Genomic DNA, 8,272 nt, shown 5'->3' with positions numbered 1-8,272 from the left:
GACAGGAAAGGGGAGAGACAGAGAGAGGCAGAGAAGAGGCTCTCCAAAGAGTCATAAGGGGCCTTCCTCCACAATCTGATGCGGTGTATATTGGGAAACAAATTTTGTGGTACGAAAAGAAGCACAACTCAGGAGTAGACAACCCAAAAGTGAGACTTCCATCAGTTATAGAGGATAAGGGCAGCAGTCAATACCACATGGATGAGGATTTCTAAGCTCTAGATACCTTAGTCAAGGGGATGACTTAGCCCTAGAATAAATGCTATTCATGACACGGTCCTTGAAAGAATCCAACTGATTTTAATAAACCTAATAATGTACTGAGATAAAGTAAAGCACTTCTTCAGGAACAAATAAACATTGCACAGCCAAAAATAAAAATCTTGTCATTTCAGTATCTGATAATCACTTCCAGACATATAAAGAAACGAAAACTAATGGCATAAGGCTGGAAAAGGAAAGAAATAATCAATAGAAGGAAACCAAGAGGTGCAATAAATAAAGGAACTAAAACATAACATTATAGCAGCTATTATAAAAGTGCTTCATCAGTTCCACAAGACAGTAGGAAACATTACATGATTCAAAGAGAAAGAGTAGGCACAGAAATACCCAGAGAGAAAGCTTAGAGATGAAAAGTAAAGTACTAGAAATGGAAAACATACAGGATGTGTCCACCAGGAGACTGAATGAAATAACAGTAAAAGAGTTAACATGAGAACTTAGCAATCTAATTTTTAAAAACGAAGCATGCATTTGGAAGATCAGTGATATGAGCATCAGTGACCTCTATGACAACAATATGAGGCACAGTAGGTAAGAAATTGAGGTTCACAAAGTGCAAAGGTGACATGTAGAATAAGTATTTAAAAGTGCCAGGCACAGAATAAAGAAATTTGTGAAAACAAGAGATTTTTTGGAGGTGAGAAGAGAATAAAAAGGGAGCACTGTATACAGAGGAATTAATCTGGGTTATGATGAAGTCTTACCAAACATATGCAAGACAGTAAATGAAGAAATAACATCTTAAATATGCACACACACACTCACTCACACACACACACACGCACACACACACACACGCACACACACACACACACACACACACATATATATATATTCAGAAACACTGGATCAACCATTAAATATTACAGGGCATGCATATAGATATATGTAACTAGAATTAGTTAGATAATACCAGAATGATTCAAAATCAAAAGCTAAACATGGGATTTTCCAGACAAAAAAAACTGAAGAAACTTGTTTCTAGGGATTTATACTATAGACTGTGTCTATATTTAAAAGAACTTCTGGTATATTGATCTTGATTTATGAAGTTGTGTATTTTATTTTAAAAGTATTGTTTGATAAACGTACCATTAAATATCACAATATTTACATATTACAGCTATTAACAAATGCAATTAAATCATATAAATAATCTAATATTAAAATAAAATATAATTACAAATAATATAAAACAAAATATTGCAAAGCTTAAAGAAAAGATAAAACATGAGATTAAAAAGGCCAACATAAAACAGCAAGACACTGGTACCTAGTAAGTGAGCTACTTGTAAATATGTGACTCTCAACTAAAAGTCAAGTAGTATCAGACTGAGGAAAGCAAGACCAACCATATGTTGCTTCTAAGAAACTCTCCTTAAGTAGGAAGATGCATAGGTTAAAGTTTAAAGGTGGTGCGTACTGTTGAAACAGTGATAAAAGTATCTGTGGGATCTGCATTAAAAACAAAGAACTAGCTGGAGAGATAGCTCAGCTGTCTCAGTGCCTGCTTGGCAACTGCAAGGACCTGAGTCTGAACCTTAGTATTGAATGCCCTGCTGGCCCATATCCAGCAGGCCACAGAACTGGGTATGGTGGTGCATGCCTGTAAGCACTGGGGAGGCTCAGCTACAAGGATCACTATGAATCTAAGCTGTGTTGTGAGGCTCTGTACCAAGTAAATAAATTTAAAAAAAAGATTTTTTTTATAATAGTGAACTGAGTATTTCTGGGGATGGAAAGAGATATTTATAGTGATGAATGGAACATTTCATTAATATAACTCAATGATTCTGAATTGATAAAATTTGAGGAGGAAAAGAACCCAAATTGTCCTATACTATGTGACATTCCTCATTTTTGTAATGTTAAGTAGGTATTACGTGTCTTGCATGAAGTATCCTCTGCATAGTGTGTAGGTCTTGTATGGAAAGATTGGTGTCTCTCATAATATGTTCATTCTCATGTCACTTGAGAAAAACAAAGTGACTCAAAATTTTTCCAGTATTAGAATACTGTCAAATTTTATCAACTGATTATTGGGCTGCACTTTTTTGCAGAAAAATTGGCTGTTAAGTGGGAGCCACCAATTGTACAGTCTTTCGCTCCACTGCATGTTAAGATTGTCGATCAAGGCCCCGTCAGTAGTCCTACAAATATGTCCTGCACAAAATCCGGGTGTTGTAGCTGCAGGTGGCATCTCTCTCGATGGCTGATTACACAACCTTGGTGAAATGTAAGATACACTGTAGACGTGGGCTCAGCTATGTTAAAGATGTTTACTATAAATTGCATTTATAGTATGTGCCATTCTTGCAATTGCAAAATCAGTATTCTCCTGTATGCATGGTCCATGTTATCAGTGTCAACCATGGTCTGAAAATGTTAAGTATGAAATTCCAGATATAATGTATTTTATTAAGTTTAAACTACTTGCCAATTTGAATAAAGAAATCACATTTTGCTCATCATAGTTGAGATGCATATCATCCTTTGGTCCTGAATATCCACAGCTGTAAACTACTGATCTATCAGTCACTTAATAGCTATCTTGGATATCAGTGGGTTAGGACTTCCCTAAGTGTTACCCCAGGGTCCATGTGCTACAGTCTTGATTGTCAGTCTGTAGCACTGTTGGAAGTGATGATAGTAACTTTAAAAATGGGGTCAAGCTGCAGGTTTTTGAGTCATTGTGATTCATGGTTTTGAAGGTGCTGTGAAATTCCCAGGCTCTTTCCAGTTCCTTTCTTTTACTTTTGGCTTAGCAGCCTTCAGGTGAGCAGTTTGCTCTGCCATATGCCATATGTTCATGCCACGGTCTTGCAACACAAGCTCAAAGCAACAAAGTTAACAGACCTTAAGCTGAATCTTCTGTCCTCTTTATAACTGTGAGCTGAAATCAAGCGTTCCTTTTTCTAAGTTCATTATCTCAGGTATTTTTCATAGTGATGGAAAGCTGATTAACACAGAGATCAACTATCATATCAGGGTGTCTGTGTTTAAGTGCCCTTTATTTCACTTAGTAATGGCCTCAAAGAGGACAAATAATGAGACTGGTAATTTGGATGTGCCAGAGAGAAGCCATGTGGTATTTAAAGTGAAAATAAAATGCAATATATGTTTTTTTTTGATGGAACTGAAGTTGAACTCAGGCCCTTGGGCTTGTCAGGGGCGTGCTTATTCCACTGAGCCATCTCCCCAGTCCCAAAATGGAATATTTTGAAAGAGGAAGAAGGTTTTACAGAATTTTATTACAGTTATTAGAATTCACTATTATATGAAGGTTTACACATTCCCTGGGGACCTTGAAACATGTCTTCATGCATAAGGAAGGACTATGATATTTATGATTCCTTCCCACGAAGGCTAGAGAAACTAGGGGTGGCCGCCAAGGTCTCAGTTTTATCACAGAGCTAGAACTCTGCCAACGTCATCTGGCTCTTCAAATGTGTGTCTTTCCACTATATCATACTATCTCCTACTTTGAGTGATAAACACAATAATTATTTTATAATGGTTCAAAATCTTTAGTAGAAAGTCAATGCAATTACAAAAATACATGGAAAAAGTGATCAAATTTGGTTATCCCCCCAATTATAATATTAGCACTAATTCTGGAAACATTGGATAAACACTCATTGTGTATGTCACCGTTTTTATTTATTTACCTATTTAGCAATTTATCCATGTAGGACATTTACAGTATCTGTCTTGTTGTTACTTATATTGCCTAAATAACCTATCAATTGCATCTTGACAAGGTCCATATCTAAAGGCAAAACTAAATATAAGTGTCAAAACTGATATGGTTCACCACCTGCTCCATAGACAAGAATCCATATATTTTTCCTGTGTATAGCATAGGCTCTGTGCAAAGCTCCATTTCTTTTCCTGCATATTATTCATTACATAGCAGGCATGATAACTTTGTTCAGGAATTTCATTTTCTCTTGCAATGGATCTCTATTTTCTTTGATACAAGATTTATTTTCTGAGACATGGACTTGATTAGGGAGAAACTCTGCTGTTTCTCCCAGAATGAGAGTGTGGTGGGTCTTGACCTAATTGGTTACTCTTTCCTCTGGCCTCAATCATCAATGGATAGGAGAACATGTACAAGAAAAAGATGCCTGAAAAAGGTGTCATGGCAGTCTTTCTGCTCTCGATAGAAATTGTTTTCCCTCTTTTGTGTTGTTAAGGAATTGAGACCCAGGAAATTATGGCCAAGTGACAGAAAATTAATGATCACTGGTGATATTCTTCGAGCTAATAATTTTAGCTATATCAGAAGCCAGAATTAATTCTGTCTCTGCTGTTGTAACCTATGCAAACTATTGCATGCAAAAATGTGTTATCAAAATCAGTTTTTTTGGTTATTTTTCTCTCCTCATGACACAGGAAATAAACTTACTCCATGGTACTCACTCTGAAAAATATGTGTGATAAAAACATTGGTTTTCAAAATGAAAATAGACTCAGAATTAAACTTATTTTCCTCAACTGTAGCAGGGTCTCTAATTAGATACATAAAGGTCTAAACAGCAATGATAGGTAGGAAAAACTGGTCATTTCTTCATTGTAAGCTACATAACTTTTTTTTTTTTTTTTGCTAACTACAGGATATTTTCTTTAATCTATTTAATTAAGCAAACCAGCAATTGGAAAGATAATGTTTTCTAACTTCCTTTCTGATGAATAATAAATGTCACCAAGGAATTAGATAGTAGGAAGGAGTTGCCTGGGCCATCTGCTACATGTGAACACAAAAGGACAGTATTAAACTTTAAATTATGTATTGCTTCCCAGAACCTAAAATATGAAAGGAATACACACTAAAATTCAACAGGATAGGAGACTCTTAGCAGTCAATTTATTTCTTGGAAAGTGTAAAAATACCAAAATTCTTTTATACCCTGACCAACCTGAGTATAGTAATCAGTAATGAGTATGTGCTTCTTCATTAGTTGAAAGCATTTTTTAGATTTCAACAAATCAAATGTGCAGAGTTTTTAAAAAGCATATACACAAATGAAGAATATCTAAGAAAATATAGATTATTTTAATGTGTATGACATATTAAAGATAGTGTCACATTTCCATGACAACTATACTATAAGTCAAAGGAGAAAAAAATAAAATATTTTTTTATGGTTAAGAGCATCTACTTTAGACATTACTCACTGAGTTTTGGTCATGAACACATGAACTTAACTCTAATGAAGAAATGATCTCTCTGTTACTTTACTTGTAATATAATTATTCAAAATGAAAGGTTCTATTTGCATGTATGAATATTTTCATTGCTTTGATTTCTGTTTAAACAAGATTGAGGAGAAAATGATTTTTATGAGAGGAGGAAATACCACAAAGAATGCCATGAAAATAATTTAGAGTAGTTATTATGACATAGCTTCAAGTTCAAGCAGAGAGATTATACAAAATTTGGTTTATTATCCTCGGACAAGTGATATAATTTTATTAAATATCAAATCATTTCTCCATAAAATTTGTAAATACTGTTTTCACCTAATATAGAAAGCAAAAATAATGGCTAGTGGTTTAGCTCAGCAGCATGCTATTTGCCTAATTTGTGTAAGGTTCTATTTCTACTAATGTAAAGAAAATGACAAAGTACAGAAAATAATGTCAAATAAAACACATCAATTAAAAATGTATAAAGAAATCAAAAATAAATTGAAACAAAAATTAATTTAGATAAGCAACCATTAAAATACTTAATTTTAGTAGCGATTAAGTAAAAATACTTCTGTATTTTTCACAAGCTAACCTGAAAAATTAAGAAGAAAAGATTATAATATCCAGCATTAGCAGAGTGGAAGAGAAAAAACTAATTCTCATGGGTTGTTGCTGAATATATAATTTGATCATCCTGGGACAATATTAGGAAAATACTTGAAAATCAGAGGAGCACATATTCTTTTATTTATTTATTTCATGGTTGGGAAATCAATCCTTCTGAGATAAGAACAGAAATGTATGGCCGTGTGTGTAAAGTGATATATATTGTTAAACTATTTGTAACAGTAAAATATCGGATCTATTTAAACATCATAACCAGATAAAGGGACAGCTGTGTTGGGAAATGCTACGTAGTCTTAACACAATGAGGTCCATGGGTGTGCAGTGACAGTAAAAGATTTCTAGAATACACCGTGACAGAGAAAAAAATGCAAAGAAAAATATTCATAATAACCTTTTTGATTCCACATATATAATCCTGAGTAAATTTTTTAGGTTTAATACTAAGTATAAACTTTACATTACTTAGAATCATATTATGTTAATTCTTTAGTAAGATATCTGATACAAAACAACATTAAATGTTATTATTTCTCTAAATAGTATTTACACTTACACCCATAAATAACAGTAAAACTATAGGTTTCTAACTTAAAATGAAAACAGAATGGGAACAATTACATGGAGATAAGATAGTCGTGGGAATCTCTTCAGAGTGTGAATTGCATTATTTAACAAAGAGGGAACAGTATGAAGACATTGATTTTTATTTCTTCTTTGTGTGGCTGTACCTTAAACAGCACAAGTATTAAAATATTGTCTCACCCTTTTAGAGAAATGGAGAGTTGTGAGGCTTTCTTATCTTCCCATATTATGAAATCTTTTTGAATGAAGAAGGCTTTAGCTTGTGTCTCAGGAAACTTAGGCTATGGAGGATAGGCTGCCTTCATGAGTTACAGCAGATGTATGAAGGCTGGAGCAGCCAGGGGAGAAGAGAAACTTTCATTTCAATGGGAAAGAATCTCATCCTTGAGAGCAGGGGGACCCCGAAGCCCAGGAATCCTTTGCAGTGACACATGTACCCAGGGATATCAACTCCCCGCAATGACAGAAGCTATCTGAGGATGACGTCTGGCTCCTCTGAGGTAGAGATCAAGGTCCCATGTGTTGTGGACTTCACTTGGACTACAGCAGGTTGATTCAGCAAATCTCCAAACTGAATAAGTGCTAAAGACTTAAAGAATTGTAGTGATACAGAAACTATGTCTATACCCTTTGGGAGTGTGCTAGTACAATGTAGTTTGTCCAAATCCCTTGGGAATGCAAAGGGAGCCCAAGTGAAGAAACCGAAAAGATTTGCACCTCAGAGAATGAGTTTTAAAAGTAAAAAAGTATGGGGCTGTGGAGATAACCGAGTGGTTTAAGTGCTTTCCTGGCAAGTGCAAGGACTGGGTTCGATCCCCGGAACCACACGTTGTGCTGGCCCCACCTCTGAGCTGCAGAGTGAGACCCTGTACCAAAATTAATAAAGTATGATTTATAAAATAGTGAAATAAAATATATCTAGCTATAAGTGACATGCACACATCTACTTTTCGTTTCTAACCTTGAATAAATTATGTAATTTAACCCTTTGGAGGTATAATTTAACCTTTAATAGATATAGGTTGACTATAATTAAAGGGTATTAACATTTTAGTGTTAGAAATGATCATTCTGACATTTCTTCCCCATCATTAAAATAAAGGTCATTGAAGCCCAAAAATGATATACACCTTTCACAAGCTGTTGTGATGTTTTTTTCATGGATGATTTCAAAGCATGAAATGAAATATAAAGCAAACATTTATAAATGTTATTAATAACTCTGATCAGAACTATTTGGTCCAATGACTGTGTCATTTATTTCATCACATTTGTGATTCATATCAGCCATCTGGCAAATGTTGATCATGAGCTCTCTCTCCTGCCCATTCAAAGTCCAATTGAACCAATTAGCATGCTTGGTGGGTTGTGCACATTTTATTCCATGTCAAATATATCCTTTATACTCCTAATTAATACATAAAGTGACAATTTTCCCAAAATTATCAATAAAAGTTCAAGTGGTCACAGCCTACTTTTGTATTTATTGTTACTTCCTGTAAAATGTCACTACATTTGCAGAATTTACCTACCTAAGCTTAATTTAAAAGTTTATCAATAATATGGATATATATATATATAT

This window comes from Octodon degus, unplaced genomic scaffold (genome assembly GCF_000260255.1).
Source record: "Octodon degus isolate 3935 unplaced genomic scaffold, OctDeg1.0 scaffold00006, whole genome shotgun sequence".
Lineage (NCBI taxonomy): Eukaryota > Metazoa > Chordata > Mammalia > Rodentia > Octodontidae > Octodon > Octodon degus.
The sequence above is the reverse complement of the archived record's forward strand: the minus strand, read 5'-3'. Positions refer to the sequence as shown.